Raw genomic sequence first — 8,397 nt, 5'->3', positions numbered from 1 at the left:
GTTACCAATATAGCATAAGAACTTACCTTAGGAGATCATTAACTAGATTCCTTAAGGGTCGTTCTCACAGTTTATATATATATTATAAGGTTTTTAAACTTTTAAATTTTCATATTCAAAAGAGACAGAGACTTCAAATTCGATATATCGATTTATTCACCACTCTATGTTAACATTTCTGTGCCAAACTTATCCAGTGACTGGTCCATTGGATTTAGACATTTGGCACTTCTTCAGGAGTGGTTACCATTCGAACAAAACACGAAAAAACACATACATAACTATTATTAAATTCTTATAGGTATATAAATTCTTCTAGCATTTGCACATTGATATGTTTGGAAGCTATGCCTTTTGAAATTGTGTGTCCCCTTCCTATCTTAACTATTTACCTATCAAGCAGAAATGTAACTCATTCTTGTTTTTTTTTTTTTAGGGGGGGGGGGGTAAACACTGGAAGACACCCGTTTATATATGAATGATTGTGGGAGTCATCTATGTAGTCACTTGGCCTGCTAGAAACAATCAAATCTCCCACAAAGCACATCTTACCATCTTAACAAGAGAAGGACACCTTGGACAATGTAGTTCTAGATACAGGAAAAGACAGGATTTATATCTCTACATTCAATCTGAGCTGTCCTGGTGAAAATCAGGAATATCAGTAGCCTGTCTGATTGGTAAACCATGGTGGTAAACCTCAGCAGCTTTAACCTTTTTTTGATACCAATCTGCCAACAGCTGTCCCTCATACTGCAATACAAACTGATCTGAATTCATTTCTACTGCATGGCAAGAGTCTTCTACTAAAGCCCCAGACCAACCAATACAATGTACTGTGAATGAATTTGGTAAATGAAAAGCTTGTCTATGTGTTTTTACCCCAACACTGCTTGACAACCGGAATTAATTTGTTTATATTCTTTTTTTAAAATTTTATTTGTTTCAGTCATTTGATTGGAGCACTGCCTCAAGGGGTTTTAGTCAAACAAATTGACACCAGGACATATTTTTAAAGCCTAGTACTTATTCAAACAGTCTCTTTTGCTAAGTTATGGGAATGTAAACAAACCAACACCAGTTGTCAAGTGGTGATGGGGGGAGGGAAACAAACACACACACAGATATATACATATATATGACAGGATTCTTTCAGTTTGTCTACCAAATCCACTCAAGATTTGATTGGCCTGAGGTTATAGTAGAAGACACTTGCTGAAGGTACCACACAGTGGGACTCAACCCCAAACCATATGGCTGGGAAGCAAGCTCCTTACCACAAAGCCACACCTGTGCCAATATCCCCATATCTTATTTGTTTGCAAAAGGAACTGATAGAATAAGTACCAGTTAAAGACATTAAAAAAAAAAGTACTGGGATTGATTCATTCCACTAAAACTTGCCATGGTGGTAACCCCAGCATGGCCACAGTCCAGTGACTGAAACAAAGAAAAAAGTAGAAAGGTAACGAAAAGCTCTTGCCAAAGGACAGTTGAAGAATGAATGGCTGGCAGCTGCAGAAATTGTACTGCAGTGATTCTCCTGCAAGAACTGTTGGTTACTCTAAAAAAATCCCAAGAATTAAATGGTTAATATAAGAAAAATTAGGACCACAAGTGATAGAAAGGGGGAGGGGGAGAGAAGAGAAGAATTGAGAGAGAGAGAGAGAGAGAGAGAGAGAGAGAGAGAGAGAAAGAAGCTTAATTACCTCTGCAAATAAAAAAAAATGGAAAAACTGTTATTAACAAAATAAATCACATCCTAATGACTGAATGACTGACTGACTGACTGACACACACACACAAAACAAAACAAAACAAAACAAAACAAAACAGAAGGTGGTAGTGGTATCAATAGCAGAGTCATTGAACAAAAGGTCAAAGGGTCAGCTGCTCATGCAAGAAAATTATTATTCATCCAGTATTTTGAAACATCAAATACACTAGAGAATACATGCACACATTTTTTTACTTGCTTCAGTCATTAGACTGTGGCCATGCTGGGGCACCACCTTCAGGAATTTTTAGTTGAATGAATCAACCCCAGCATTTATCTTTTTGCTAAGCCTGATTCTTATTCTATCAGTCTCTTTAGTCAAACTGTTAAGTTACAGGAACATAAACACATCAACACTAGTTGTAAAGCAATAGTGGGGGACAAACACAGACAGAAAGAAAAACACGTGTGTGTGCGTGTGTGCTTATATATACACACAAACGACAGGCTTCTTTCAGTTTTTGTCTACCAAATTCACTCACAAGGCTTTGTTCAGCCCAAAGCTATATAGTAGAAGACACTTGTCAAGGTACAACATTATAAAGACAACAAGCCAGCAGAATAACTATGGCAGTGGACAGTGTTTAGCAGCATCTTTCTGGGCTCTCTATGTTCTGAGTTCAAGTAACATCAAGGCCAACTCTGCTTTTCAATGTCAATAAAATACATAGCAGTCAAGTACTGGGGTCGATATAATTGACTAGCCTCCTCCCCCAAACTTGCTGGCATTGTGCCAGAATTAGAAAAGATTTGTATTATTATTATTATTATTATTACTGCTGATGCAGTGAGCTGGCAGAATTGTTAGCACGCTAGACAAAATGCTCAGTGGTATTTCGTCCATCATTACATTCTGAGTTCAAATTCCACCAAGGTCAACTTTGCTTTACCTCCTTTTGGGGTCAATGAGATAAGTACCAACTGTGCACTGGAGTTGAAGTAATCAACTATTCTCCACCCCCAAAATTTCAGGTCTTCTACCTATAGCAAAAATATTATTATCATTATTTTTATTAAGGCTGCAGGCTGGCAGAATCATTAATACATCACATGAAATGTTTATTTGTAATGCAGTATTTTTTCAGCTCTTTAGATTTTGAGTTCAAACTCTGACTTTGCCTTTCATCCTTTTTGGGGTCAATAAAATAAATACTTGTCAAGCATTGAGTTTGATGCAAATGGCATGCCCCTCCCCTCAAAATTTCTGGCTTTATGCCAAAAATTAGGATTATTACTGCAGAGGTAGTGTGTATGATGCAAGGAAATAAGATTACATATTTACTATAGACATGAAAGACAAGCCTGGGTGTGGTGAGAAGCTTGCTCCTCAAGTATTTTCTACTATAGCTCCAGGTTGACCAAAGCCTTGTGAGTAGATTTGGTAGATGGCAACTGGAAAAAGCTGGTTGTGTGTGTGTGTGTGTGTGTGTGTGTGTGTGTTTGTCCTCCTCTGCTCAAGAGCCGGTGTTGGTGTGTTTATGTCCCTGTAACTTGATGGTTTGATAAAAGAAACCAATAGAATAAATACTAGGCTTAAAAAAAAAATTCCATAGGGTTCATTTATTCGACTAAAAACACTTCAAGATGCTGCCCCAGCATGGCCGCAGTCAAATGACTGAAACAAGTAAAAGATAAAAGATACATACATGCATGATGTACATGAGCAAACAAACAACACTAACTAATAACATGACAACCAACCATGAAGAAATAAAATGCAAGCAGGATAACATGGCCGAATCTGGCTGGATGCAAAACATTAACCCTTTAGATACCATCCACCTGAAACTGCACCTGGATCTATGATACAAACTGCTTGTTTTAAAATCATCTAAACCAAAACCTACCATTAGAATTTCCTACTAATTTGTGTTCTAAACACCAGCTTAGTAAGGACTAAGTTTTTTTCAATAAATTCTTTATTATTTTCAAAACTAATTGAAACAAAAGTAGTGCATTCCAACAACAATATGGTAGCAAAAGGGTTCACATGGTACAGCTGCTTAAGATCCTTCATAGAAAAGCTGAAGAAATAGCACAAGAGGGAGGAAAATGATAAGCAATAACAGTTCAAATCAAACTCAAAATTTTGTGAATAAGTTCTGATCCTTCTTCAAGAAACAAATGAACCCATTTTTATACATTTTAATGTTTTTGTGGAAGGTGGGAGAGGAGTATATTTTTCACAGGTTCTTTAACAGTATATAAATTGGCTAAGAGTAGAAGGCAGACAACACACACACACGGCAGGCTTCTACACAGTTTCCATCTATTAAATTCATGAACAAGACATTGGTCAGCCTGTGGCTATAGTAGAAAACACTTGCCCAAGATGCCATGTAGTGGTACAGAACCTAAAATCACATGGTTGCAAAGCAAGCTTTTTAACTACATAACCATACCTGCATCTATACACATATCATCATCATCACATCATTTAACGTTTGTTTTCCATGCTAGCATAAGATGGATCTGGTGATACCAAACTCCAGCAACAGCTCTGGCAGGGTTTCTGTGACTGGATACCCTTCCTAATATCAACCACTCTACAGTGTATACTGGGTATGTTCTTTGTGCCATCAACAGAAGTGTGGTTGCCAAGTAACTTGCAACACAACCATCAGGTGGTATCAAGATGAGTACATGCACATATATACTTTCAGTTTCGGTCTACAAAATCCACTCACAAGAATTGAAGCTAGAAGACACTCACCCAAGGTATCGTGCAGTGGGACTGAAACAGAAACCATATGGTTGGGAAGCAAGATTTTTAACCACACAACAACTGCACCTATATATATGTATCATGTGATAAACCAGACTATTGGACGTTGTTACACATTGCTAATCACAATGTGCTTTGCATCACTTTAGCTTTTGAATGATACTATCCTACTGGCTAGGCAAGCAGGCTAACATTTCCCCAGATCAGAGGGCTAGTCTGTTGCAGGGTTACCCATTGACAGCTGAGTGAACTGGAGGAACGTGAAATGCAGTGTCTTGCTCAAGAGTACAATGCTGGTCTGGGAATCAAAACCATGCTCTCACGATCGTGAGTGCAATAGAGTGCAATACACTTAACCACTAAGTCATGTGCCTTTGTATGCATGTGTGTGTGCTTTTTTAAAAAATATATGAGAAAGGACAGGGATTGTGTTTGTGCACGTGTGCATGTGTGTCAGCAAATAAGATACATGTCAATGACAAAACTATGTTCAACCAGTGCATAAACAAAACTAGGTTGTGATATTTATTCTGCCCAAGTTGAACAGTCACTCCCTCATCGGTGATAGGCTTGTTGGAAACTTTATAAGCAATATAATTGTTATTGTTCACAAAATACTTGATAAAAAAAATATATTTAAAAAAAAATTCTGAAAATAAATGTAGTTGACATTGTCACAGTTTAATTTATTGTCACTGTATGGAATTACAACAAAACCCGATTGTTTAATAAATATTTTGAAGTATTGTAATGGAATATCAGAATATTGAAACAAAGAGTTGGCCATATTGTATGATTACGAGACAATTTAAATTAAAATGAAACAAAAAAAAGTAAAATATTATAGAAAATATAAAGGAAAAAAACAAACAAAACTATTTTTAACTATTTTATAGGAGAAACAGACAGTATGAGAAAAAGCCAGGTTTTGTTGGCGTTTTTCTTCAAAACAGGTAATTTGATATAATGTGCATTGAAAAAGAAACATTTCAAATTGAGTTGAGTGAATGCACCTTGGAAAGAGCAGCTACTCTACCCCTCAACTAATAAACATATTAAGGAAAACAAAAAACAAAAATAGTTCCCATGTCCTCATTAACACTAAAACTGACAGGATAAACCTGTTGTTCACTTGATAAATGAATCATTACAGAAGAGATCAATTAGCAAATCTATGGATTATATGATAATTATAGAAGGTGAGAGAAAGGAGAAGAAAAGGAGATGGAAACTAAAATAAAAACAAAAAGAGGCATGCAAATAACAAGCCAGCAAATAAGCAATTATAATCATTATTAATTTTATTACTATTATTATTAAATTCTTTTGCTTTTTATATATCCCACCACCTTTTTTTTCCCTCCCCCAAATTTTTTGTTTTTATTTTTATCAGAGTGATTCCTGAAATATTATTAAACAAGCTCATTTATCACATAGCGCCAGATAATTTCAACATTTTCAGAGGAGAGCAATGATGGCATAGTAAAATAACTGATAGCGTCAATTCTGCAATGCTAGGATTTTAAAACTTACCACTAAACTAAGAGGTCACTTCCTGAAACCAGAGTAAAATAGCAGTGTAGAGATTAACATCAATCAAAACAGAATAATCCACACACACACACACACTCTCTCTCTCTCACTTTCTCAAGCATATCTCAATGCAATAATATCCACCACTACCACCTTCAGCACTACTGCTGTTGCCACTGTCAGTGGAGCAAACCAGTGCACAAAAATGAGCCAAATAAACCAAAGTGGTCACTTCACCTGCTAGAAATAACACCAAATTCTTCAAATTACACATGACAGAGCTCACATCAGAAATTGCAGCCCTAGACACATCCTGTCAGAATGTAACAAGATGATCATATCTGGAATGCTTTGATCAAAGAACTACTACTCTGTAATGGCTTACCTTAGAGCTAAACAACAGTGTAGTTGGAGTGTTTGCTGCCTGGAGCAGCCCTTCAGTTTGCCGCTGCTAGGCCCCCACAAAAAATACATATTGCCTACAGCAGACCCCAAAGTGGTGCTGCCTGCATAGAAGTGCTACCTGAGGTGGACCACTCTCTCCACCCTCCCCCCTAGCTATGCTAGTGTACAATCCACAGTCTTACTGTTGTTATTTAGCCCAAAAGTCAACCCCTAGATGATACAAGATAACAGAACCAAAAAATGAACAACCCATACTTCCTTTTTTTAGATATTAACCCTTTTGCTACCATACTTCTGTCAAAATACACAGCTTTTGTTTCAATTAATTTTGAAATTAATGAAAAATGTGGTGAGAATGCCCCGGGGAAAAAATTGTTGGACATGTTTTGAGTTTCTTTGTATGTCTGACCCCTGCCCCCATTTCAAAACTGGTGTTGGTGTGTTTACATCCCCCATAGTTTGATGTTTTGGAAAAAGAGAACCAATAGAATAAATACAAGGGTTGATTTGTTCAACTAAAACCTTTCAGGGCAGTGCCCCAGCATGGCCACAGTCTAATGACTAAAACAAGTAAAAAAATAAAAGATTATTAAGATGATGTTTGGGACATAAATTAACATGTTATTTTGATGAAAGATTTTAATTTAGATCATTTAAAAATAAAATTTGGATCATAGATCCAGGGGCAGTCTTGGCTGATTGATATCAAAAGGGTTAATGTATATAGAACTACATTCTCTGCTGTTTTTCTTTCTTTCTTTTCAAGAAAATAGGGTGGAATTTGAAAGAGATTTAGTTATTTCTCACAGGTTTTTATTTGTCAATAGCTTAGAACATGAGAATCAATCATGCAGCACAGAGCTTGGATCTGGCCTGCAGCAATGTTTTGATCATCCACCCCAACCCTGACACAACTTTAATATAAATAAAAAAATACATTACGAAGAATGCTGTAAAATATATACTAATAACATGGGTTCAATAACCAAGAACTTTGACATGTCATGCTTGAGAAGACACATTATGCCTAGCAAAATCGCAGCTGTGGCAGATACTAGTGTCATACAAATTGGCACGTAAACACACCCTGGTGTCATGCAAATGGCACCTGTGCTGGTGGCATGTAAAAATACCCATTACACTCTCAGAGTGACTGGCATTAGGAAGGGCATCCAACCGTAGAAGACCATGCCAAACCAGACTGGTGTCTGGTGCAGCCTTCCAGCCCAGTCAAACCGTCCAACCCATGCCAGCATGGACAATGGACGTTAAATGATGATGATGACTGCTTCTGTGCATTCTAGTGATACATGATTGACATTGAAAGGTTTTGCATCTGAAACCATGTAAGTTTTCTACTAAATATTGAACTTCTCATGAACTGTATGTATGTATATATGTGTGTGTATGTCTATATGTATAGAATAATATTTTATAAGCTTTAAGCTTATACATATATTATTATTATTATTATTTACAGAATTGTAAAAATTAACACTGCTTACCAAAAACCATCATGCATGCATGCATGCATGTATGTATGTATGTATATGTATGTATTCATTCATTTGGTTCATGTCCATCTCCAACCTATTTCCAAGGGCACTTAATAGGACAGTCTGTGTGTGTATGTGTGTGACCGAAATACCTGGCACTTTGCTGTACTCAAGAAGACCCATTCTCTACAGTAGAAATGTTAAGGTCACATCCTATGGTGAAGAAGATTGGCCTGCAAGAGTCCTGTGCTGGTTCCATGTAAAGCACACTTGTGCTGGTGCCATGTTAAAACCATCCAGCACACTGTAAAGTGGTTTGTATTAGGAAGGGTATACAGCCATAGAAACAAAGCCAAATCAGGCTGGAACCTGGTGCAAGCTTCCCAGCTCTGGTCAAATGGTCCAACTCATGCCAGCATGGATGATGATGATCAGATATATATATATATATATATATATAT

General features: G+C 36.8%; 1 protein-coding gene across 9 annotated transcripts in view; it reads right to left on the bottom strand.

Annotated features, from left to right (window-relative positions):
* The window catches only part of LOC106874415 (myb-like protein U), a 216,939-nt gene that overhangs the window by 116,749 nt on the left and 91,793 nt on the right, over window positions 1–8,397 (bottom strand). Inside the window, exon 2 of one of the 9 annotated variants that reach the window (XM_052976709.1) lies at window positions 6,036–6,057. The exons of the other annotated variants lie outside the window; for them this stretch is intronic. The gene's annotated coding sequence lies outside the window, so the exon portion shown is untranslated. The remainder of the gene's footprint in view (window positions 1–6,035; window positions 6,058–8,397) is intronic. 9 annotated transcript variants of the gene reach the window in all.

This window comes from Octopus bimaculoides, chromosome 25 (assembly GCF_001194135.2).
Source record: "Octopus bimaculoides isolate UCB-OBI-ISO-001 chromosome 25, ASM119413v2, whole genome shotgun sequence".
In the NCBI taxonomy this organism is placed as follows: domain Eukaryota; kingdom Metazoa; phylum Mollusca; class Cephalopoda; order Octopoda; family Octopodidae; genus Octopus; species Octopus bimaculoides.
The sequence above is the reverse complement of the archived record's forward strand: the minus strand, read 5'-3'. Positions and strand labels throughout refer to the sequence as shown.